The following is a 27,405-nucleotide window of genomic DNA, read 5'->3' on the forward strand; positions in this document are numbered from 1 at the left end:
CACACCCTGCAAATGCACGGGGATCTCACACACACACACCCCGCAAATGCACTGGGATCTCACACACACCCTGCAAATGCACTGGGATCACACACACACACAAACACACCCCACAAATGCACGGGGATCACACACACACACCCGCAAATGCACCAGGATCACACACACACATACACCTGCAAATGCATGGGGATCTCACACACACACACCCCGCAAATGCACTAGGATCTCACACACATACACCCACAAATGCACTGGGATCACACACACACCCCCACAAATGCACCGGGATCACACACATATACACACGCAAATGCACCGGGATCACACACACACACACCCCACAAATGCACTGGGATCACACACACACACACACACTCACACCTGCAAATGCACTGGGATCACACACACATACACTCACACCCGCAAATGCACTGGGATCACACACACACACACACTCACACCCGCAAATGCACTGGGATCACACACACACACACTCACACCCGCAAATGCACTGGGATCACACACACACACACTCACACCCGCAAATGCACTGGGGTCACACACACACACACTCACACCCGCAAATGCACTGGGATCACACACACACACACTCACACCCGCAAATGCACTGGGGTCACACACACACACACTCACACCCGCAAATGCACTGGGGTCACACACACACACTCACACCCGCAAATGCACTGGGATCACACACACACACACTCACACCCGCAAATGCACTGGGATCACACACACACACACTCACACCCGCAAATGCACTGGGGTCACACACACACACCCGCAAATGCACTGGGATCACACACACACACACTCACACCCGCAAATGCACTGGGATCACACACACACACACACACACTCACACCGCAAATGCACTGGGGTCACACACACACACACACACCCGCAAATGCACTGGGGTCACACACACACACACTCACACCCACAAATGCACTGGGATCACACACACACACACTCACACCCGCAAATGCACTGGGATCACACACACACACACACTCACACCCGCAAATGCACTGGGATCACACACACACACACTCACACCCGCAAATGCACTGGGATCACACACACACACACACACCCGCAAATGCACTGGGATCACACACACACACACTCACACCCACAAATGCACTGGGATCACACACACACACACACTCACACCCGCAAATGCACTGGGATCACACACACACACACTCACACCCGCAAATGCACTGGGATCACACACACACACACTCACACCCGCAAATGCACTGGGATCACACACACACACACTCACACCCGCAAATGCACTGGGATCTCCCCAGGTCTGCATGTGCACCATCCCCAGCCTGACATTCACTCCCCTTGATCACCCTTGATTGACCTTTCCAACTACTTATAATCCCCTTCCCAACTAGAGGGGGATTCCCTGGTGGCTCAGTGGTGAAGAATCCACCTACCAATGCAGGAGACTCCTGTTTGACCCTTGGGTTGGGAAGATCCCCTGGAGAAGGAAATGGCAACCCACTCCAGTATTCTTGCCTTGCCTGGGAAATCCCACAGGCAGAGGAGGCTGGCGGGCTACAGTCCCAGAGGTCGCAGAGAGTCAGACACAACTTAGTGACTAAACAACACCACCCCAACTAAAGGAGGTGGAATTCTAATATTCTCTGTAACCCCCACAATCTCCGTAGCATCCAGGCTTTGAGATAATGCAAACGTATACTTTTAATGATCTTAATTCATGACATTACAGTCCACTCGTGAAATATGCTGGGATGTTTCTATTTTGGAGGGAAGCGTTTAATACAGTAGGGGAAAAAAGCATCAGGGGAGGAGGGTCTTGAGCACTAGTCCGCATTTCATACAAATACCTGAGTGACCTCTGGGCTGAAGGGTCTGTCCCTCTAAAACCAAGGAAGTTTCCTTCTAGGGCTAGATTACCGATACTAAATTAGTAGGAAATACCAAGTCCAGATCCAGACAAAGAGTGTGACACAACAACCGCAAAGGCGTGATCAAGACATAACATCCCATGAGCTGACCTCAGCTCTGATCCACGGTCCACGTCAACTCCTACACCAAGCCTGCCCCCCGGGAGCTGCAGACCCTCCCGGGCACGCAGCCCCATCTCATTCCGCGCCCTATTGCAGGGAAGGACCCCAGAGAGACAGGAGAGACAAGTTCCAGGGAAAACCCTGAAAACTATTTACAAAGCTGTTTGACTCCCACTGGGCCCACCTGAATTCCTTCTAAGTATATCACTCTGGACACGTGATGCTTAAAACAAACAAGGAGGCAGAGTTAGCCTGCTCTTCAAACTCCTACTTTCCTAGCCCATCCCTCCCAAAACACAGGAAGCACCGCAGAGTTCTCTATGTGATGAGTGCCATAGACCTGGGAGATGCCGAAGGGTTCTGCTCTACAATGTCCATACAAAAATGAATATGGTTTAGTACAACACACACACATACACACACACATCACACACACATTTCACAAAACAGTACTGATCCTTAATACAGGCAAACATTTCCTACTATATGTTTTAAAATGCTGACTATAACCCACAGTATAAAAGACAGATCTGTCAACAGACAGATGTGTTAACAAAATATAGCGGATACATACAATGGAATACTATTTAGCTTTAAAAAGGAATGAAATTCTGACTCATGCTACAACATGGATGAACCTTGAAAATGTTAAGTGAAGTAAAAACAAGCCACAAGATGACGAATACTGTGTGATCCCACGCAGTATACGAAATACCTAGAGTCATCATTTTCACGAGGACAGAAAAGAGAGGGTGGGTACCAAGGCAGGTGGAGGGGGAACAGGGAGTTAGTGTTTAATGAGGACAGGGTTTCCATTTGGGGAAGATGAAGACAGTTCTGGAGATGGATGACAGGGATGCTTGTACAACAATGTGAATGTGCTGAAGGCCACTGAACTAGTTATACGCTCAAAAATGGTTAAAATGGTAAATTTCATATGTATATTTTATCACAGTAAGAAACAGGAGTGGGTCACCTGGGGACCAACAATTCAAGATGGGCCTATGAAGACGGGAGGGGGTAGTCTCCTGGGACTGAGCTCCAGGTACACAGTGTCAGAAAACAGTCAAAGGCCAAGGGCATAGGATTAGGCCTGGCCTTGAAGTCACTGGCCTTTTATTCATGTTAATTCACTAGAAGGAAACACTAACCTGAGCCTCCTGTTTGGCCTCCCAAGATCCCAACTTCATGCCAAGTTATTCTTCAGTCACCCAGTCATGTCCGATTCTTTGCGACTCCATGGACTGCAGCACACCAGGCTTCCCTGTCCCTCACCATCTCCCAAAGTTTGCCCAAGTTCATGTCCATTGCTTCAGTGATGCCATCCAGCCATCTCAACCTCTGACACCCTCTTCTCCTTCTTCCCTCAATCTTTCCCAGCATCAGGGACTTTCCTAATGAGTCAGTTGTTCTCATCAGATGACCAAAATACTGGAGCTTCAGCTTCAGCATCAGTCCTTCCAATGAGTATTCAGAGTTGATTTCCCATAAGACTGACTGGTTTGGTCTTGCAGTCCAAGGGACTCTCAGGGGTCTCCTCCAGCACCACAGTTTGAACACATCAGTTCTTTGGTGCTCAGCCTTCTTTACATGCCAAGATGGAAGCTCAAATCATGTATTCTGCAGAACATTTTTCCCAAACGTTTCTCTATGCAGCTTACGGAGCAGACAGACCACTCGGTTATGCTTGGTAATTACTACCTAGCGCCCTCTTATCCCCTGCTGCTCTGCAAGGAGGAGAAGCCATCTCCCCTACCAGAAGGACACCTGGCAGCCCAGCAAAGGCCCGCATGTGAGAACAAAGCAGTGTCTCTGTGCTGGAAACCCTGGTTTCATGGACTTTCTGATCCAGTGGTGGGGCGAGGGCAGGAAGAAGACGAGCAAGAAACCAGTGACCAGACAAGGTATCTGCAACGTGTCTGGGAAGGAGGGCAAGTGGGCAGGTAAGAGGCTGCAGGTCAGGGGCTGGCTCTGGAAAGGGTGATGGAGAGGCTCAGGACCCGGGATGAGCTTTCCAGACAGCAGCCCTGGAGAGCCCGTCCAGCCCTGGGCAAGCATGAGCTTGGCTTGTGTAGGAAAAACAGAAAAGAAGCCAGTGTGGCTGGAGCCCACAGAAGAGGAAAGTGGCTGAAACTAGGTCAGGGAGGCGGCAAGGCGAGGCCAGCTTCTGGTCGACTCTCTCACTTGTAGGAGCAGCTGATGCAGGTCTCAGAGTTCCACATCCCTGAACACGGTGGGACTCAACTGGCCTGGAAGATGCTAAAAGCCGCCTCCCCCTGCCCCCAGCCTGATAAAGTCATTAAGAGGTCCCAGAGGACGTCTAACTTGGGCTTCATCCGCAGGGGCCCACAGCCGCGGGACTTTTGTTTGTCTCCTGTTTTATTTATTTTGGCTGTGCGTGTCTTCATTGTGGCAGGCGGCATCTTTAGTTGCTGGATCTAGTTCCCTGACCAGGGACTGAACTCAGGCCCCCTGCATTGGGAGCACACAGACTTAGCCACTGGACCACCAGGGAAGTCCCACCGCTGGAGTCTTTAAATCAAAGCCCAGGTAAGGAGACAGGCTGTGGGGAGTTGAGGCTGACTGATCAGGATTGTGCAGGATGCTTTCCAGGGCTGACAGCTTCAGTTCAGGCATTCTGCTGCTGTAGTCTTGGTGACAGCAGATAAAACTCCAGACACATTAAAATAAACCCATCTCCAACCAAAGAACCTATTTTCAACATCCTGTAACCCAAAAGATTCTGGTTTTCTAAGCCACTCCCGATTTTAAGTATTCTTCTTTGTCAACCCCAGAAATGCATGCATGGTTCTCACACAACTCCCTCTGCTCATGATCAGAGGAAAGATGGTGACCATACCTCTAGGAGATGGATAACAGTTCCAAAAACAGCACCAGAGTACTCAGGTTTATGTTATTATCAATGCCCACACTTTTTAACACTGAACTGAATGCTGACTGTATTATATGCAGGCACTCTGCAAGTGTACTCACTATATTCTTTTAAAACTCCATGAAGTGTGTACTATTATTGTCCTCATTTTACTGATAAAGCTATTAAATAATAAACTGCAGGCCCAGAAGGTAGAACCAAGCAGCGTGATTGAGAGCCTCCGAACTCACAAGACTTCTCTATTTAAAGAAACGGGACAGAGAAAAATATACATTAGACGGCAGTCATCCAGGCAGAGAGACGAGGACACGTCCTTTTCCACTTAACTAATAAGACGATCTAGGTCTTATTTAAGATCCAGAGTTAGGACTCTTTGGAGAAATGTATGTAACCCAGAACCAAACAGACTATATAGAAAGGACCTGCTATTATTAACCACAAGTGACATGAAATGCAGAACCATGGAATGCACCAGAGAGCTCAGACAACAGGAAGCAAGCTCACCTTCCTGGGCAAGCAACCACCCACAGGCCCATGGCCCTTTTCCATTTTAATAATCTTTCATCTAGGGGTGATCACAAGCCGGCAGCAAGCTCTCTGTTTATTTTTTTAAAAAGGGGTCACAGAATTCGCGGCCTGACACGGCACCCCACCCAACTTGTACAGATAGGGTGGGTGGAGATGCAGGAAGAAGACAAGGCCCCACCCAACCAACCGGCACATTTACTCGCCAACATCAGCTGTGGGAAGGATGGGGAGAAGTTCGTAGAGGAAGTAATTAACCAACAGAAGCCGAGGAAAGGAAAACACACAGACACACAAGACCCTTCCACTCACTGGAAGGGTATTTCCACACTGCAGTGGGACCCTCTGCAGTGTATCACAAGGCTGATTCTTCTCAGGTTCCGGGGCCTGGGGATACAAACTACAGTACGGGACAACACTTTCCCCTTAAAGGATCTGTTCTGTTGTTGCTGCTGTTGTTGCTGCTGTGTATGTGCATGTGTTTGTCTGTGTGTGTTTCAGGGCAAGTCCTTTGCAGAGAGGTTTCAAGCTCAGGAAATGTGGGACCAAGTAAACATTGCTTAAAAGAAACTCCAGGCTCCTCCTGCACATCTCCGATGCTCACCCACACTGAGTCTGAAACAAAGTCTGAAAGCAGAGGCCCAGCCTTCCTCCCGTGTCTTATGAATGTTATGAAGCTGGCCCAGCCACACTCAGGGTCTGAATTCAGCATCTGAGCCCAACCCAGAGCAGCAGTGGTTACTTAGGAAGAAGCCCTGACCCTGAGTAAGATGAGATTAGGATGACAAGGTCCTGCCCTGGGAGTTTCCAATCAGAGATGGAAAAACGCAGTCCACGATCAAGTGACCACAGAGAAACCCAAAGATGCAGAAGTCTCTCCCGCAGGGGTGAGGTGCAGTTGGGGTCTGCTCTCTCAGCCCAGGGCAGGGGGGCACACAAGCCCTCTGAGCCTTGCTCCCAATTCATCCCAAACAATGCAAGACCCTATCAGGTATTAATAGCTTGTCACCTCTCCTTCTGTGGAATACCGCTCTTATCAGAAGCACAGAGAACCCAGGGCAAAGGGAACAAGAAACATGCAGGGTGTGTTATCAACAGCCCCAGATGGCACCCTGGGCTCTGTTCCCCACCCCACCTACCTGCCCTCCCCCACACCCCAAAGGCCAGACCTCAAACAAGACTTCCCCAAATCATTCTCATCAGGCTGAGCAGTAAAAGGACACAAAGCATCCTCCACCTCCTCTCCTCCTCCTTTCTTCACCAGTCCCTGCCACCAGGGTGCTACTGGGGGTGGGGCGCCAGCACCCAGGAAGCCCCAGGGAGACAGCAGGGTCTCCCGAGGAGCTCCAGGTGAAGAGGTGCAATTAGATATGCTGCTGGTGCAACCGAGTGACAGTTTACAGTATTAGTGGATTGCTGCTCAAACAGAAGGAAAACCAAGAGAAAAGAATGCTGAAAAACAGAACATAATGCTAACACAGAACATTCTTCAGAGTTCAAACAAGGAGCAAAGAGATAGCAGCCAAGCTCCCTCAATGAGGCAGGTAATAAACCTCAGGCTTACAGAGGAACCTCATGTCAGAAAAAATTCTGATGGGGATTTTTTTGTATGCACACAGCAAATACTTACCTGCAACTGAGGAAATATACAAAGAATGATGACATGATCTATCAACCAGACCAGGTCACTTTGAGCGTGGATGAAGGCTCTACTTAAGTTACACTGCGCAAAGATGACGTGGATCAAGCTGCCTGCAGACAACCTAGGAGGTCCCAGATGGGCTGCTCTCTTGCCACTCACTGCTGACCCTGGGTCCCTCTTTACTTGTAAGGCTCCCCTCATTCAGCAATCAGTTCCTGTGCTTACAGGAGCCCACAAACCAACAAAGAAACAGAGTGAGAACCTTTATCCAGCATCCTTGGACCCCTGGCTGCTGCTGCTACTGCTGCTGCTAAGTCACTTCAGTCATGTCCAACTCTGTGTGACCCCACAGACGGCAGCCCACCTGGTATTCTCCAGCTATGGGTGACCTACTGACCCGATTCTCTGCTCTGCTGGCTGGCTCAGATTCCTGACCCAGAGCTTCACTCTCACTTCTCATCATATCCCCCCTACTTCACTTCCATCCTGAACCACTGAAAACCTTCCTTCTCTACAAAACTCATCTCTGTTTCTAAGATGCTTACCTACAGGTCCTAAACCTCAGCTCACACAGGCTGAATGTCTGCATCTCCCCAAGAATCACTGCTGAAACCTTAACTCCCAAAATGATGGTATTTGGAGACAGGGCCTTTGGAGGTGATGAGACCATGAGGGTGGAGCCCTCTCAAATGAGATTAGTGCCCTTACAAGAAAAGACACAAAGGGGATCTCTGTTCACCATGTGGGGATACAGCAAGACAGCCATCTGCAAACTAGGAAAAGGGCCCTCAATGAGACATCAAATCTGCCAGCAACTTGATCCTGGACTTCCAGCCTCCAGAACTGTGAGAAATACATGTCTGCTGTTAAGCTGCCTGGTCTGTGGTGTTTGTTACCACACCCGAGCTGGCTCACAGCCACATCCATATCCTTGAGCCCAGTGGTCTCTCTGGCCCTTCATCCTCAGCTTCCAAACCCATCTTTCCGGCTACCTCTGCTTATACAACCAGCACAGCACTTCAGGTGCAGAAGGTCCATGAGAGTGGTAGGGCTGACGCAGGCACTCTGAACCTGTGGCAAACTCGAACTGGGTCCTAATGGAACTAAACTGTTTTGTTCCATCAGGTGGGTGAAAATAACCAGGTGTGATGTCACATCCAGACCTCAGCGTAAGGGGAGCAGACACAGGGAGGACGCTGACGTTGGTTAGCACCTACCTGCAGGCACCATGCCAGGTGCTTTACCTGTAATACCTGCCTAAGACTCACCTTGTAGAATCGAAGACACGGGGCTCACAAAGAGAAAAGAACTTACCTCCCAAGGTCTGTCTGACAGAAGGTTCATCTCTTTCTCAAATGCCAATGTTAGAACCAATTGATGACAACCAACCCTCGAAAAAAAGACTTGCAGGGAATGGTGATGTGAGAAGCACTCTTCCAAAATCATGGAAAGAACTCATATATTTACTCTTACATAGTCTCATTTATTTACATTGAAAGACATCATATGTTTATTCAACCCATAGGAAGTAGCTTAGCCCTAGAAATCGAAATGTTAGCAACAACATTAGCAAAGACAGTTCTCAGGTATTTAAATAAATACCGTGGTTTCTGCTTATGGTATAAGTAACTATTTTTTAATATTGAACATTTTAAAGACTTCATATTAGAATGAATAAGAACATACGCATCAAAAAAAAGAAAAGAAAAGGAAGAAAGACTAGGATGGCAGAACCATGTGAGGTTTTTCTTTAAAACGTTCTGCCAGTGCAGGGGACACGGGTTTGATCCCTGATCCTGGAAGACCCCGCATGCAGGGCAACTAAGCCTGTGTACCACAGCTACTAAGCCGGTGCTCTAGAGCCCGAGAACCACAACTACCGAAGCCCGCACACCTAGAGTCCATGGCCCACAACAAGAGAAACCACTGCAATGAGAAAGCCCAGGCACCACAATGAAGAGTAGCTCCCACTTGCCACAACCAGAGAAAAGCCTGGGCAAAGCAATGAAGACTCAGCGCACACACAACACACATTACTCTTTTTCTGCAATAAAATCATTGCTAACATCCTAGGATGCCAGAAACTAGGATGTTTTCTCTTTTGTTTTTGCTTGTGCTCTTTTATGGTGGCAAGTGCCAGTCCATGGGGCTGATGGGGGTAGGCAAGGATGTCAGAGCAAAGGAAGCTGTGTTGGATTAGCAATCAAGGGAAGAGAGGTCTGGTCCTAGGTCTGCATTAAGGAGACTTGCAAGATGTTGGGGTCCTAGCTTCTCTGAGCACCGATTTTCCATACAGAACTCCGTATTCTGGAAGGCCTCGGCCCCCTTCAGAGCCTAAGGCTTACAGGGAACAGAGAGCGACACACTTGAGAGAAACGGTGGGATGTGTGTTTAAAGAGAGCTATGAAATGAGTCATCTGTGAGTAAAACGTAACTTATCTCCAATTAAAAAGTCATATTAATCTACATGGCGGTGGTAGAGAGAACATCTAACGTCTTACAATTACTGTGAAGAGGCTATAAAAAGGCAGCATTTGAAATGAGTCAGCGCTGTGCCACAGCCCACCGAGAAGCCCATGCTTCAGCATCTCCCAGGCTGTATCTGCAGGCGGCTTTGTTTCGAGCACAAATGGAGAGGGGGTAGAAAAACCAGTGTTGGTTGAGCCCATCATTGCAGATTCAGCTCTATGTCTGACACAGGAAGCTCACGAAGAACTGCAATGTAGAAAAAAAAATTCTACTCTGGGCACCTACACAGATAGCTGCAAAGCCAACTGGGTGTTTGTTCTATCAGAAACTGTTTCAAGTCACCATGGACCAGGATGCAAAACATTCCCAAGTGGAGATTTCCCTGGACGTTACCAGGGTCTCCACACTTCCCTCCTCCCTCATATACTGAGGACGACACAGACCATCTCGTCAAAACAACACACCTGCAGCACCCACACCGGGCTCTGCGAGGGCAACACGAACAGAAACACGGTGAGTCTTGCAGGCTTCAGAAAGGAGAAGCTCGCACTCAACACCAGCACCCTCTCCCGTTTCCAGAAGCAACGTCTCCCCTCCACTGCTCCCTCTCCACCATCCTACACACCCTTGCTCCCAAAATCAGACCTGCTCCTGATGAAATCTCTGCCACAGGACGGCCTGGAATGTGACAGGATGAGGAAGGGGAGAGAGAGGAGGAAGAGGAGGGGGAGAAGCAAGAGATGAGGAGGCTTTCAAGGAAGGAGCTTCTGCTTTCCAGGCCTGCTGCAAAGAAATGCCTTGGTGAGGTTTTCTAGAACTTAAAGCTTAGGTGGTTGGTTTGTTTGCTTTTAAAAATGCTCAAAGGAACTTTTTCACCTTCCCAGACTCTTTTAAATGCTGAGTAGTCAAGTTACTTATTGTTTTCCATTGACCACATTTACACATTAGAGTTTACACATTAGGGTTTAATATAAATCTTGAGAGTAAATGGAAAGCCATGGGTGGAAAGGCAATGTTTATGGGCTGTCAGGAATAATTCCTTTAATATGGAATAATAAAGTTAAAATAATAATAGTGATAAGGGGGAGGGGAAAGGAAGAAAGAAAAGAAGAAAGGGCTAAAGTAAAAGGCAGAACCAGAGGGTGAATAAACATACCTTTTCTCTAATAAATATACAGTCATCCCCCAGTATCAGCACAGAAGGGTTCTAGGACCACAACAGACACCAAAGTCTAGACCAGATGATCTCTTGATCTCTAAGGCTTCCTCAAGCTCAAACCCTTTGTGACGATGCGGGGTAGTTTCTAATTTCAAATTCTTCTAGGTTTCCAGTTGTCACACCGTTATGATATACTGGTCACAGCTACGATTTATCTGATACCAAGATGTGCAAGATCTTTAGATGAAATATTTGCATATAACCTAAGAGCACCCATCCTCCTATACACTGTAAAATCATCTCCGGATTACTTATAATACTTAGTACACTGCAAATACTATGTAAATAGTTATACACACAATATAGATGTTTTGCAAATAATTATCAGAATGCCACAAATTCAAGCATTTTAGAACCTTCTGGAATTTATCAAAAATTGGTTGAATCCACAGACACAGAACCTGCAGATACAGAGGGCCAACTCTATAAGAGTTCTGTGTGATCTTGGATAAATTATTGATGGTCTCTAGGCCTCAGTGTCCTCTGCAGTAAAATACAGTCAATTAAAGTCCTCCATCCTGGGATGAGGATACCATAAACGACACACAGAGAGCATTTAGCACCTGCGTAAGAAACACCCACGTGTTAGTGACTGTTAGTGTGGGGTGAGTTCCAGTTCCAAGTCAACCACTAATGAGCTATGTGGTCTCAGGTAAGGTAGTTAACACATCTGAGTGTTGGTTTATACACCAAAGAAAATGAGTCTAAAAGAGATGATCTCTTGATCTCTAAGGCTTCCTCAAGCTCAAATCCTTTGTGACAATGCAGGGTAGTTTCTAATTTCAAATTCTTTTAGGTTTCTAATTGTCACACCTTTATGATATACTGATCACGGCTACTATTTATTTAATACCAAGTGTCAGGTCACAGGCACAGCTCCTAATCATGAGACTGTGCCTGTGGGGATCCTAGAACCTGCTTTATGAATATCTTTTTCATGCTATAGTTTCCAAGAACTATGGCTTTACCATATGGCTCATAGGGTAAAGAATTTGTCTGCAATGCAGGAGACCTAGGTTTGATCCCTGGGTTGGGAAGATCCCCCGGAAAAGGAAGTGGCAACCCACTTCAATATTCTTGCCTGGAGAATGCCATGGACAAAGAAGTTTTACAGGCTACAGTCCACGGGGTTGCAAAGAGTCAGACACAACTGACTAACACACTTACTTACTTACATGCTGGCAAAAGGCGAGCCTGCCTAGGGCAGGAGGAAACAATGTATTTCCATCCCAGGGGTCTTCAAATGTTGGGTATGTCCCCAGATCATACTGTTGTTGTTCCAGTGGCCCCTGGCAGTGACGGAGCACACATATATTAAATTCATTTGCTATAACCACCCTCCTTTAAAAGGAACTCCCAATTACTTCCTGCTACACACGTTGCAATAATCCATCCTTTCCGATCTTAACAATGAAGTCGAAAGTTGCCAGCAGAGGTCCATTTTTCTTCCATCTAGGCAGAACAGAAACTCAACTATTTCAGATTTGTCATTTGCCTCCTGTATTTTTAAACTCATCAATGGCTTACACCTCTTATAAGGAAAGATGAGGCATAAATGTCCTTATGTGTCAGGAAATTTTAGATGATTATTGAAGAAGTTAACCTATCATGGTCTACACCATCATGTGGAATTCTAATTTATAAACCCATGTCATAATCTCTTAATTTTTAGGTGATGGTCAAGCACCCAAGTTAGCAAATACAGACAGAATTTCTTATGTTGCTGCTAAACAAGACTTACAATAAAATCAACCTGGCACAGTAACATGGGCTTCCTTGGTAGCTCAACTGGTAAAGAATCTGCCTGCAATGCAGGAGACCCCAGTTCGATTCCTGGGTTGGGAAGACCCACTGGAGAAGGCATAGGCTACCCACTACAGTATTCTTGGGCTTCCCTGGTGGCTCAGCTGGTAAAGAATCCACCTGCAATGTGGGAGACCTGGGTTCAATCCCTGGGTTGGGAAGATCCTCTGGAGAAGGGAATGGCTACACACTCCAGTATTCTGGCCTGGAGAATTCCACTGACTGTATAGTCCACGGGGTCAGAGTCGGACACCACTGAGTGACTTTCACTTTCACTTTTTCACTTTCACAGTAACATTCATAAAAGACTGTGCAAATGGCAATTACCTCTAATTTCTGGAAGTATTTGCTATGCTTGGATAAAGCCAAGCCAATCATTGCTTCTCTATTGATTATCTAGCCATCCTCAAGTGGACATCCTGGCTAGTTTAAGTTTCATCTCACACTCACTGATATGTTCATTAAGACAAAAAGAATAGCAACCTCTCATGAAATAATCAATTCAGGCAACAGTTCCCAGTGGATGCTAACAGACCTTTGGAGAAAGACTGATGAGAAAATTTACAATGAAAGGATCAAGCTGCCACTACATGAACCCAATGATTAACCTCAGCATCACTACAAGGGAGAAAACCAGACACTGTCCTGAGATTATGGGACATAAAGTGTACAACACCGTCAACAAACTAATTTTGCCCCCGCCAAAGCTGAACATGAGTCTATGAAAATTAATAAAAGGAAACCTCATTTAAAATGGAATCTGGAGGCCAGAAGGGTTAAGTTCTCAGGCCTCATCACACTAGGTCAACTGCAGACCCAAAAAGAAAAGAGATACCTTTGTATCACCAACAGAAAGAAGGTTATTACTTTATCACCCAGCCGGAGGAAGGAAGGATTTCTCTTTGCCCAGTAACAGCGCAGCCAATGAGAGACTGTCACATGTCAGCCAATGAAAAGCCACAACACTTTGAACTCCCAGTTTCTGCCAATGGACTCTTTGTTTATAATGCTCCCCCACCCCAACTCTTACTTCTCATCTACAAAAGAATGTTTCTCTCCTTTGTTCTCTGGACTTACCTATGGTTCACCGTAAGTTGCACGTCCCAAATAGCACTTCTTTACTGTCCCCAAATAAACCCATTTTGCTGTAAAATTAAGCGGTTGTTTTATTGTTTTATATCAACAAACTAACTCAAGCTTTAGCGCTAATTTCCAGGTTACAGAAATACAGACACTAGTGGAAAATGTTTAAAGAGAAAAGTCTCAGTCAAATCCAGAATGTGGGACATTCTATAAGACAACTGACTTGCTTCTTCAACAAAGCAGTAACTTAGGGAGAACAGGATGGGCAGAAGAAGAGCTGTTCTAGAGTTGAAACTACATGAGGCATATCAAATGCAATGTGCGGGCTTTGTTCAGACCCTGGTGTGAAGAAATCAACTACTAAAAGACATTCTTAAGCCAGAGGGGTGAAATCAATGTGGGAAAGATGGAGGGTCCTACAAATTCCTGGGCTGCCCCACCCCTTGCCTTCTGATGCTCTGAAACTGCGATTCAGCCACTCCCCAACTGAAAGGGCAGGGCCCATGAGCAGAAACTGAGCCACAGATGGCAGGGCCATACCCCACTCTGCACAGGAAGGGAAACTTTTGGTAAGAAGGCTCAGAAGATCTTGGTTGGTAGAACAAGAGGCAGTATATATAGTAACGTAGAGAGAAATCTGCAGGTTCCTGAGCACCATTTCTGCTGACAGGATTCTAGCAGTTGTGAGCTTCATTTGAAACCCATTCATGTGAAACGGGTAAAATCAATGCTCTGAGCAGAGAGGTCAGCATTTGAAGCAAGCAGGGTACCTATGAAATGAGAGAGAAGGAAACAAGGTGAACAGCCAAGTGGTAATGCAGATTTTGCATTCTTGAACAAGACTCCACCCTAGCAGTTAGTCCCTGGAGAGTTTTGGTTTTGTGTAGTTTGCAGGTCTTTTTTTTTTTCCCCAAGTAATTGAGATACAATGGGACTTCCCTGGCGGTCCAGTGGTTAGGGCTCTGTGTTTCCACTGCAGGGGGCACAAATTCAATCCCGGGTCACCACACTAAGATTCTGCAAGCCACACTGTGTGGCCAAATAATAACTATTTTATTATTATTATTGAGGTGGAACGTACATAAACTGCTCCAACCATTTATACCTCCTGCAATTTAAATTTTATTTGGTTTGGCTGCCCAATACCACATCCCCTCTCAAGGATACTGCCAGTCGGAAGCAGCCTGGAATGCAAACACAAACAAGTGGGAGCCTGTTTCCAGCTTCTGAGCTCTGTGTGCTGGTAGCCTGCACAGCTGAAGCAAGCTGTCTAGCCAGGGCAGAGTGAAGTTAAACAGTGTGACGACAACTAAAGACCAGGCTTCTTCACTGCATTTTTTAAAGTCTCTCCCTCTGCTCCCGAATCCTAGCACTCTCTTCTAGCTGAAGTCGTGAGAGTTTTTTTTAACTCCTTAGAACCAATGAGTCTGCAACAATGGCTGTCCCCATCTGCTAAGTTTTCAAGATCTGGCATTTCACTGGTTAATCGTTTTCAAAAAGAATACAGTCCCTCTGGTTTTAATGGCAGGAAGATATCAGAGTAACACAGATTCAAAGGCAATCTTTTTAGATCAAAATTTAATCCTGTTGAATTTTTACTATTAAGATCAGGTTTTCTGAAATAAAAAGTCACCTTTGTTTGCTATTTTGAGCTAGTAAACTGGAACTATAACTTAAAATCCCTAAAAATGAAAGCTATACTACACTTACAGAGTTAGTTTAAAGATGCTATAATTCCATTTAAAAAAGTTAGGAAGCTGTGACACCAGTAAAAAGTGCCTTACCAGAAACCAAAGGCAGAATCTCATGCAAAGTTGGTCCTTAGTCCAATGAGGTTATCACTTATCATGGCTAAATTATATAACTAGCTCTTAACAAGCAACTTGATAACCTTTTAAAAAATAAGTACAGACACAAAGATATTTAGTGTTTAAAACTCTTCTTAAAACTTTCAGCCATCTGTGATGTACAAAGAACTCCTCTGCAATGGGGAAGACAAAATCCTCCAGTATGAACTATATGTGAATTGGAGAAAATACTGTTTAAATACAGAATTGTTACCCCGAAGGGAAAATACATCAATATAAACATATAATGATATAAACATTTTGAAAAATGCATGATGCCTAATTAAATTCCACTCATTAATACGAAGGTAACAGCCTTGGGAAACTTCATACCCAAAAAACTGCCCTTCTAGTAAACATAATATTGAAGACACAACTCAAACATACAAACTCTGCCTAATGACATGATTATGTGTTTTTAATTTGGTGCCATCCTCACATCATACCTAAGAAAGTTTCTTCAAAAATGGATCAATTTAAGACATCATCATTTCCATGCAAGGATGCCCAAATTAAAATGCAGAATAAATGTCCTCCTTAAAACTACAGTTTTAGATTGACCTGGCAAGTGCATTATTCCCCCTGGGATTCCAAGCCCTTCCTAAGGCTGAGAAGTCAGAAGTTTCATCAACACAGCTAAGTGACTGTGGAGTCGTGGCCAACAGGAAGCAAGGCCGAAGTCTGATCCCAGCTCTTAGAACCTGGGGCGAGCTTTTTCATCTCTCTAGGCTTACTTCTCCTCCTTTGTAAAACACTAACACTAATAGTACCTCCCTCGTGGCATTTCTTGGAAGACCACAGAATATAATGAACAAAACCACACCTGGCACAATCAGAAAGGCGTACCATTATTACATTTATCATCTGAAGGCCCATCTCCACGGAAATCATTCTCATCAGCACTGAGCACCTCTTTCTGACCAAGGCAAAGAATGTTCCTTAAGACCAGATGTGTTGTGCCAGGATGGATGAGTCTCAGAAACTCTTGGCTAAATGAACAAAACTGGACACAAAAGGCCACGTTGTATATGATTCTCTGTGTAGGAAATTTCTAGAAAAGGCATAACGTTAGAGACAGAAGATCAATGGTCGCCTGAAACTAGGGATGGAAACAGGAAGTGACTATAAAGTCAAAAACTGGATGGAGTGATGGCTGCTCAACTGTACAAACTTACTAAATTACGGAACTGTACACTTTTCATGAGGGAACTGAATGGTATATAAGTGACAGCTCAGTAAGGCTGTAATGAAAAAAAAAAAAAGAGAGAGACACGTTTTCAGTGTTTGCACAGGACCTTTCTCACTGACAGGACCTATCTACTCTGATAGTAAATTCAGATACTTTGCTGAGCACAGCAAAACAGCTGAGAATACAAGACTGGGGCAAGGACCAGACCTGGATCCTAATCCTGACTCGGCTTCACCTTACAGCCAACTTGTTACTTCTCTAACCCTCAGTTTCCACATCTGTGAAATGGGAAGCCTAGAATGGCATTCATTTCAGAGGCTGTTTGTGCGCATTGATAATCCTCTTCCAGGTCTCCCAGATCAATAAACAGTGTCAACTTTCACCCAGGGGCTGAGGCTAAACACATACATGTCACTCATGACTTCTCTCCTGTCCTGTTATCAGCTCCAAACCATGATCAAGTCCTGATGGCTCCATCTTCAAAATATTTCAGGATCCATCCAACCATTTTTCACCAGCTCAATCCCAGTCCCCAGGACTCACAGAAACCTCCCATGGGTCCTCCTGCCTCCACTCTGGGCTTTGCAATCATGGCTACAGGGGTATATTTACAAAACACAAGGCTGATCTCCACCACTTCCTGCTCAGGACCCTCCCCTGGTCCCCAGTGGCCTGCAGGCCGGCATGATGACTGCCTCTGGCCCCTGGGTTGTTATCTGTACTTGCTTTTGCACAGACAGATGCAGGCCTACCTCTGCTCCTACCCCTTGACCTGATTTCTTTACAGCACCAACAGGGCTCTGAAGGACATCATTTCTGTGTCTGCCTTACACTCTGTCTTCCCGCTAGAAGAGAAGCCCCATCCAGGCAGAATTTTACCCCTCCCATCCACACTCTCCAGAGTCTGGCACAGGGTCTGGCATGGAGAAAAATTCACTAAGCATTTGCTGAAGGAATAAAGAGCTCTCATAAAGCACTTAGCACAACACCTGCCAGGAAGGAAGTGCTCAAGAACTGTTAGTTGGTAACAATGAAAATATTTACTATAATTACATTTCACAGATGAGAATATGGAAGCCCTCCTAGGTTAACTGTCTCAGCCAGTCGGATGCTAAGTCTGACAGGGTAGTACACGCCCATGGTGACTCCTGCCACAAGCACAGAGTAACTGATGCTCCCTCACTCCCATCCCACAGCAGGAAAACAAAGGGTGATGCAGCCAGTCCTGCTCTCCCTTCTGTGCCCTGCCCCCCTCACCTTCAAAGAGTCACCTGATCCTAGGGGGTGACATGATACTGAACCCCACCCAGAGCAGCCCCAGGAATGACGACTGATCACCCTGCATGTGCCCGTAGGGAAACTGAAGACAGGCTTCCACCTCTCCCTCAAGACCACTCTAAGTAGTAGGTAAGGCTGATTATCTTCATATAGATAAGGAAGTAGAAAAAAGACAAATAAATGACCTGCTAGGAAACCATTAATGGTGAACATGGGCCCAGGATTCCAAACATTTTAAGACACTAGGCCTCTCTCTTTCCAACACACTGCACTACTCTGGGCATCTGGGAAAAAATGAAAGGAAGACAAAGAACCTTGACCACAGCTTTACCTATTTTAAATGACATGACAATGTATGGGAACAGAACATTCAAAAGAAAGTGCTTCTATACGTGTGTGTGTGTGTGTGTGTGTGTGTGTGTGTCTGACTCTTTGTGACCCCATGGACTGTAGCCCACCAGGCTCTTCTGTCTATGGGGTTCTGGAGGCAAGAACACTCGAGTGGGTTGCCATTTCCTTCTCCAGGGGATCTTGCTGACTCAAGGATCCAACTCACGTCTCCTGATCTCCTGCATTGACAGGCAGATTCTTTACCACTGAGACACCTAGAAAGCCTCCTTCTATACATATCCACAATGGCATTAACTTCCTCCAGCACAAGGACATGTTCATACCTCTCTATGAGACACCCCAAAACAACTGATGACTTATACTGCAGGAGTTCATAACATGACTGCATGGTTTTGTAAACTGATGAGCATGGATCACGCCCAGATGCCTGAAAAACCAGGATGAAATGTGAGTTTAACTTGAATGTTCACCGAGTGCACTCTGTGTTACATATACTAACAATGACACAGAAAAGCTGACAGCATGGGATCACAGCCTCTCTCCTAGACATGTGAATATGACACTTTACAAAGGGTGCCAGAATCTGTGTCCAAGAATAGAATAAAACACACCGTTTCTAATAGCAAAGCCAGGTTATCTTTAAAACACTCCTGAAGGCATGTGAAGGCATCCCGAAAGGTCAGATGAAAAGTGATAAAGTCTTTCACCCCTCGCCTCCTCTCACTGGTGTCCCTCATCAGCATCTTGGCACCACTGCTGTCACCAAATATCTGTGCGCGATGACACAAGAGCCTAAACACCCATGGCCAGCCATGTCTCACAGACTGCGTTTTAAGGCTTCAAGCCCTTGAGGTAGATCTTACCAAGTGCATCTCACAGACAAGAGCACTAGAGCTCCCAGGGGCTCCGTGACTTGTGGAGCTCATGAAGCTCTGTGTGTGTGTGTGTGTGTGTGTGTGTGTGTGTGTGTGTGTGTGTGAAGCTGTGTGTGTGTGTGTGTGTGTGTGTGTGTGTGTGTGAAGCTCTGTGTGTGTGTGTGTGTGTATTTAGTTGCTCAGTCATGTCGGACTCTTTGCAACCCTATGGACTGTCCAGGCAAGAATACTGGAGTGGGTTGCCATGCCCTCCTCCAGGGGATCTTCCTAACTCAGGGTCTCCCGCATTGCGGGCAGATTCTTTACCATCTGAACCATCAGGGAAGCCCAGAATTCTGGAGTGGGTAGCCTATCCCTTCCCCTGCTTTTCTTCCTGACCCAGGAGTTGAACCGGGGTCTCCTGCATTGCAGGTGAATTCTTTAGCAGCTGGTTCTAACTCAGATGCGTCTGACTTCAAAGCTCCAAACCATTCCCCTACAGCACATTCATTAACAGGCCCCGTTCCCCAATTTCACTCCTCTTGCCCAGGGCTGGTACCAAGCAGGGCTGTACCCCATAGATGCTTCACTATAATACCCTTGGCATTGACAACAGAAAAGCGAACAGAGAACAAAGTGCAAAAATCCTCCAAACAATGCATACCTACAACCCACCAGGATTTGGACAGCTGGTCTACCTGCACTTTTTTTTTCCCCTATGTCTTGCCTAGGCTCTACAATCCTTCATTTAAGACTTCTTCATGAAACTATTGCTAAGGGTTTATAATTCAGTAGCATATCCAGGAATAGAACTACAGACAGCCCATACACAGGTCATGCTGTTTTCACCGCTCTGAGGGTTGAGGGAGCTTTTTTTTCACACTGAAGAACTCCAAGATTGTGCTGTCTATAAGAAACATCACTGTCACCAAACTATGCCTCCTTCCCATCTCCCCAAGCACGCGAGGCACAGACTACAGCTACTGCTTTACAGTTGCTCTGATCAGCTGCTGGACCTTAAATGCAACCCTTGGTAGAACGGCAGAGTTCACAGAAGAGTTCACTCATGTCAAAGCAACAGTCCTTCTTTTTCTGCATCGCTCCCCGTTTTCCTTCCTACAGCTCACCCGAGTCTGAAAGGTCTTCTTAAATAAGTCTTCCCACAATTTCCACACAAACCCCTCTCTTATGTTTTCAATAGTAACAGAACCTGGGGTGGGCACAGATGTAGTTGGTCCTGCCTCCCCCCACCACATAACACTAGCCCTCAGGTCCTGGGAATCCCTCGGACCTGCTGGGACACCTTGTCCCCAACTGGCCTGCAGGTTCACCTTCAGCGAGAACATTAAGAACAAGACCTTGGTTTCCCAGTCCCTCCTCAATTTTATACCAGAAAAGTGTCCGAAACCCTCAGCCAAATTCTAGACACAATTGAACAGTCTTCCAAATCTATTCCACCAAGCTCCTATCACCAAGCTCTCAGCCTGGGGTAAATCACACTTAGTTCCCACCAGGCCTCTCACCCCAGACACTTCACCCACAGTTCAGAAACTCAATCCCACAGCCTGAGCCGAGATTTACACCATTCTTTCTGAGACACCTTAATTCACAAAGCTTCCCTTCCCTTCTCTTAACATCATGGTCATTAAACTCAATGTTTGCATGATTTTACGCAATTCTTTAAATATTTCCCTCTCCTACCCTGCCAGGTGGACAGGGGTGCAATGGGACTTGTCAACTGCAGTATGCCCAATGCAAGGGCAGTGCCAGCACATGGGAAGAGCTAAGAAAATGTTTGTTCAATGAAGGAATGAATAGAAAACAAAGCATCTCCAAATCAGCCTTAGAAATAGCCTCTCGTCCATTCACTAGGACAAAGTGGCAACGGACCAATGATTTTCTCTCTTTTACTGACAGGGTCCTGGAATCAGCAGCATCAGATGCGATAAAAGCGTGAATCCTTTCCAGCGGAGTTCCCTGGGTACATTGCATAAGGAAAGGTTTACAGTTCAGACGGATGGGGCCCAGCACTTCTTGCACGAGAAGGAGAAAGGGAGAAAGTGGTTTGCTTCGCAAACGAAGAGCAAAACTAGGCCAAGCTTGGACAAGGAAATTGTGTGAGGAAATGCAATGAAGTCTCCTCAGGCCACTCCAGCACTAAGTGGCCCCGGGCTGTGCACACAGACTCCTCCGTTGCACAGTTCTCTCCCTGCACAACGGGAGCCCAGAGTGAGATGCAAAAACAGGTCAGTGCTCACAGCTACTTTCTCCAGACTTAAAAAAGCCTGACAAGTTCCTATCTCTCAAGATATCCGGGGACTTCAAAAATGCCTCAAATCTAGACCTCACCCAACCAAACCTCCTGGCCCCTTTTCTCCAAACATTTTCACAGAGAATTCTGGAAGGAAAGGGCAGACAGGACATTAAGAAGATGAACCCCTATGAGACTTCCCTGGCAGTCCAGTGGTTAAGACTTTGCCTTCCAATGCAAGGGGTACAGACTGGGTCCCTGGCCAGAGAGCTAAGATCCAACATGCCTCATGGCCAAAAAACCAAAACATAAACAGAAGCAATACTGTAACAAATTCAATAAAGACTTTAAAAATGGTCCACATTAAAAAAAAATCTTAAAAAAAATATGAAGCCATATTATTAACTTACTATGTTCCCTCTTTTTAAAGAAGTCTTCCACACCTTAACTACTCCCTTCTAAATCAGTAAAAACTCTTTTCCATCTCTGTGACATTTTAAACAATGAAGAAATCAAAGGAATGAATGAACGAATGACCACATGCATCCTACCACATACAGCTCAGGAACCAGACTTCTCAGAGCACTTCTCTCAAATTCAAACCAAGCCTACTTTTAAACATGTCAGGAATGGAATCTCCAGGCCACAGGGACAGACCATCACAAACAGCCATACAAGTCTGTAACCCTGGACCACTTCCAAACTTTTCTCTCCTCCCTGTGAGGCAAAAGAACTTTTCAGAGCAAAACGACTCAACTCTGACCTCACGTCCAGCTTGGCTGTGCTGCTCAGACTGTTCCAGGTCACAGGAGGGTTGAAAAATAAGACTTGAGAGATTCTGATAGTCCCTATTTTAATTTCTTTTGACTTCTGGATGGAGAAAGGTACCGTTATCACAACAGGTCACAAACTTGACACTCACAGGTCACTGTTGTTGACCTTGTGTCTATGGGTATTGGTTGTAGGACCCCTGAGGACACGAAAATCCACAGATGCTCACGTCCCTATATAAAACAGTGCAGTATGATGAATACAGTTGGCCCTCTGCATCTTGGGGTTTGCCACCTGCAGATTCAATACTTGATTGGTTGACCATGGGGATGTGAAACTCAGGGGTTTGGAGAGTCAACTGTACTGCATTGTAAACCCCCCAAACACATATGCAGAGTAACGAGCCCCATGTTAGAAACAGGAACACAGATTGCACCTGACAACACGTAACCACAACTTCCTTCTCGTAAATTTTTCTAACTTCAAAAAACATTGCATCATCCTAATCATCAATCAAGCACTTCTAAACAGTCAATTCCAAGACCTCTTTTTAAATTTTCATACTGGAGAAATTAAATGTGGGAAAATTTTACAAGTGGAAAATAAAAGTATATAATGACAAAAACAGTCAGCGGCCAAATGTGTGGTTGAACACGGTTTTTGTTTGTTTTTTTCCCAGAACACAGGCACTTAAAAACTACTCTCTACACTCACAGGAAAATCCTTCTTGTTTTACTTTCCCAATGTAAGGTCTTTTAGAAGCAAGCATGTCACCAGCTACAAAACCATAGCTATTCCTGATTCTACAAAGAGTTCTTTTCTGTTACAATTTTTCATGGATCTTAGAACACAATTTTATTTTTTTAACACTTTTAAAAATGAGAGGTTGCTTTTATTTTTTAAAAAAGTCAACCCAAAGCTACTCCTGAAATCCAAGGAACAGAGTAAATTAAACACTTTCATCAGTCCATTCTTTCCTATTTAGGTGGAACTTGCATTGTTTTTTCCTACTTCTTCCCTCCCCCTTCTGCACAGGTGGTTATTTGCAAGGCTATAAGGAAATATATTTCAAACAATTTGTTGGCAAAACACTATTGTAGACTAAGGTTATTAGAGATCATATTTTAGACCGATGGCAGTGGTCAAGATTAATAATCAGTAATTCCTTCATTCATTCACATTCATCTACACACACACACACACACACACACACACACACACACACACACACTTCACACCAGGGCTGCCAAGCCATAAATGAAGCAAACAAGCCTTTATTCTAGGGTATGTCTGGGTGGTTGGGTACATGAGTGACTTTTTTTTCCCTATGTTTCTTGCAATTTGTTAATAAACATATATAATTTTACACCTAAAAGCTTTAAACTGGAAACTACTAGCACTAAGAAATCTCTAGACATGCACCTCAGATACTATCTCAACTTAAAGCAATTTGTACAGCTGAAATCTCCAACGTGATGAAAGGGGGAGACGGTCCGAAGAGAAACTAAGTACCTGTTGGCAAGTTAAAAATATAAAGCCTAACAGGCCTTATTCCAATTTTCTATATTTGTCTTGAATATCACACTCATTCTCATCGAAGAACTTTGCTCTACTGTCACTGACTCAAGTCTTCCCGCGAAAGGCAGGCTATGGTATCTTACTACAGAGAAGATCTGCTATTTATCCTCTACGGGATTCCTCTTCATATTTCAGAAGGACTGACTGTTACCATCCCCTATAAAGCTCGTCAAAACTTGGCCAGAGGCATCCACGCTATTCCAGAGAGGACCCGAAGATGCTCGGGGGAGGAGTTATGAGAATCAAAATTTTAGGACTCCTTGGGTACAGACGCCACCCAACATACTGGGTTCACTGGAGCAGTAGGAGCGGAGCGGACAGGAGGCAGAAATGGAAAAGTTACTTGCAGGCTGTTTGGGAAACAGTGCCCCGATCACCTTTCAACCAGCGGCGCAACACCCCCCCCACCCCCCGCGGCCCCTCCTTTGTTTGTCCAGGCAGAGGCTCCGCGACGGCCAGGGCTGCGAGGGGCGAGCCGGGCGCCCCGGGCTCGGCATCTGGCCGCGCGCGGCGCAGCCGGTGGGCAGCGCATCCCTCCAAGCAGGGTCTCTCCATTTTCAGGGCCGAGGAAGCAACAAAAAGCCGAGCGGAGCGGCCGCCCAGGCTCGCCTCCCTGGCGGCGCCCCCCGTATCCCCTGCACCCCCGGGTACTGGGGACTCCTCGCACGCGGGCCCTGCCACGCCCCGACCCCGCACCCCGGACCGGTCCCCTGCACCGCGCGGGGTGGCCGGAGCTCCCCGCAAGCCCACCGCCCTGCGCACCGTAACCCCCCAACCCCCGCACGCCAGGACCCCCGCCCCAGCGCCAGCCGCCGGGAGGGGAAGCCTGGCGGCCCTTCCCACCGGGAAAGCCTCGCGCCGGGGGTCAGAGCAAGGTGGGCGGCCGCGCCGTAGCCCTGGCGGGCACCCCGCCTCCCCTCAGCTCCCAGTCTTTGTGTGCAAAGTAAGTGCTGGAGGCGAACCCACCTCGGCGCGCGCACAAAGGCGCGCGGCTCCCTCCCCGGCGCTCGCTCCGGGCGGCCGCGGCGGCACCCAGCGGCCCAACAGCTGAGAGCGGCCCGGGCGGCGGTTCTGACGGCGGCTACTACCCGTCCGGCGCTGGGCGGCTCTTTCACACCCCGCGGCCCGGAGCGTCCGAATTAAGCGGCGGGGCGGGGCGGGGGCGGGGCTGGGGCGGGGCGAGGTTGCCGAGGCTACGCCCTCGGACACGCCCCGCCGCGCTGGCTGGAGCTCTGCGCTCCGGACCGGGGCCCACTAGGGCTATACCGGGAAAAAGTCAGCGGGTTTGGTTCCGGAGGTTTTCCTTCTGTGGTTTTAGTTTGGTTCGCTTTTGGAACTCTCGAAGAAGAGAGAATACTGTATTGGAACAAAAAACTGAGTATCACCAGATGAGGGAAATGGGAAATTAAATTACACACACACAGCCCGCCACCACTACCACCACCCCCGCAAACACAAGCACTGTGGAGTGTTTGGCTGCTGTTGTCTGGCTTCAAGCTTCCCCGTTAAAATCCTGCCAACACGTCTCCAGAGAAAACTCAAAGGGACAGGGAATCAGATTTGTTTTGTAACTGTACAAATTTACTGGCCAACCAGGGCCTGAAACCCAGAGACCGGGTAATTTGTTCAGACTCCTCCTCCTCATTCATGAAAGGGTATTTAAATTTATAGGAAAGGAGAAAACGGTTTGTTTTGCCTCTTTTCTTTTTTCCTCTCAGGTTTTCATTTTTCTCATCTCTCTTAGAGCAAATTGCTTTTCTGACCAACCCTAAGACTCTTAGATTACAATCTACCTGAATCACAGCAGGTTAAAAAAAATAAAAAGGTGGGGGAGGTATCTGTTTCAGGGTAACAAACAATAAAGACAACAGGTAATGGCTTTTAGATCAAAAGCTTTTTAATTTTCTTGGCCGCAGATGAATAAGCACTTATTTATGGGCAAACCTTTCTGACCAAAACAGCTTGGGTCATGATCACACAAAAAAGTTATATCAATTATGGGTTTTGGTAAACCAGTTGGGACTTCCCCGGTGGTTCAGGGGTAAAGAATTTACCTGCCAGTGCAGGAGACTCCGCTTCCATCCCTGGGTTGGGAAGATCCCCTGGAGAAGGAAATGGCAACCCCCTCCAGTATTCTTCGTCGGGATAATCCCGTGGACAGAGGAGCCTGGCAGGCTACAGTCCATGGGGTTGCAAAGAGTCTTGTACATAACTTAGCAACTGAGCACATGAACCAATAACTTCCTCCAAAGATGCTCTGAAGTCATAACACTTTAGAGTTTGGTCATCCCTAGGCTCTGAAGCCGGCTAGGGGGTGGGATCACCTGCCACAGGACTTAGAGAGACAGTGTCTTCCAAGCCCAAAAATTCACCTGTGTGAACTTTATCCACTCTGTTCCCCACAAGTCTTCCTTCTCTCCCGTTCTTAGGTTGTGTTGGCTCTGCTCTTGACAATGGATCCACCAGTCACGAAACCAGAATCTGGGATCCGGCCTAGATTTTCTCCATGCCCCACATGGGACTCAGTTCTACATGATGCCTTGATGGCTCTCCCTGCCCCCATCCCACCGGTTCTGCCACAGTTGGCCTTTGGGCTCTGTCACCACCCTGTAGCAGTAGCCTCCCAATATCCCCAGCCTCCCATCTCACACATGCTTTTCCTCCAGATTCCTTCCCCAGTGAACTTTCAAAGTTCCAATCTGCTCTTAAAACCCTTAGCTAGTGGGAAGCTACTATATAGCACAGGGGGCTCAGCTCCGTACTCTGTGATGACCTAGAGGGGAGAGATGGGGAGGGCAGGAGCAAGGCTCAAGAGGGAGGGGGTATATGTATATATATATATACACACACACACAGCTGATTCACCTCAATGTACTGTAGAAACAAACATATCGTAATACAATTACATTCCAATTAAAAATAAATAAAATGAAAAGTCCTTTAAAGGATGTCCAATTCCTACTACATGACCCAGTTCAAGTTCCTTCACACAGTACCCCATAGAGCAACACATTTTTTGATGTCACCTTGATGACCTTCCTGGGGTCTTTCTACTTCCTCCAAACACATACCCATGGCTCCACTCAGCCAGAGTGCTATATTTGCTAAATGGCCCTATTTTGTGACTGTGAGGACTGCATGAAAGAATCAGTTACCTGCTGGCTTTTCTACATGCCTCCCCTCTGCCTAGCACACCTCCCCACCCCAACCCCCAAGAGCTCCTCTCCTCTCTGAAACCCAGGTTCCTTTGAGAAGACTTCCTAACTTGTTCAAACTGAATGGACTTTTTCTGCACCCCCATACCTAGTATGATCTTATAATTAGCGCACGAATTATAAATATGTGCCCTCCTTGAGCAGAGTTTATACTTAATAGATATACATATCTTCACAGATATACATAGCCTCCTGCTTAACCTAGTGTCTGGCATATAAGAAATGTTAGGGACTGAATTATGTCTTCCCCAAATTCGTATGTTGAAACCCAAACCCTAATGTGACTATGTCTGGAGATAGGGCCTTTAGGAAGGTAAAACGAGGTCATGAGAGTGGGGACCTAATCCAGTAAGACTGGTGAC

General features: G+C 46.5%; 1 protein-coding gene across 2 annotated transcripts in view; it reads right to left on the bottom strand.

The window, feature by feature from the left end:
- Positions 1 to 27,405, bottom strand: part of FAM107B (family with sequence similarity 107 member B) — a 215,265-nt gene that overhangs the window by 49,334 nt on the left and 138,526 nt on the right. Inside the window, exon 1 of one of the 2 annotated variants that reach the window (XM_068987144.1) lies at positions 24,795 to 24,920. The exons of the other annotated variant lie outside the window; for it this stretch is intronic. The gene's annotated coding sequence lies outside the window, so the exon portion shown is untranslated. Of the gene's footprint in view, positions 1 to 24,794; positions 24,921 to 27,405 lie in introns of those variants that run through there. 2 annotated transcript variants of the gene reach the window in all.

Source organism: Capricornis sumatraensis, chromosome 15 (genome assembly GCF_032405125.1).
Source record: "Capricornis sumatraensis isolate serow.1 chromosome 15, serow.2, whole genome shotgun sequence".
Classification (NCBI taxonomy): Eukaryota; Metazoa; Chordata; class Mammalia; order Artiodactyla; family Bovidae; genus Capricornis; species Capricornis sumatraensis.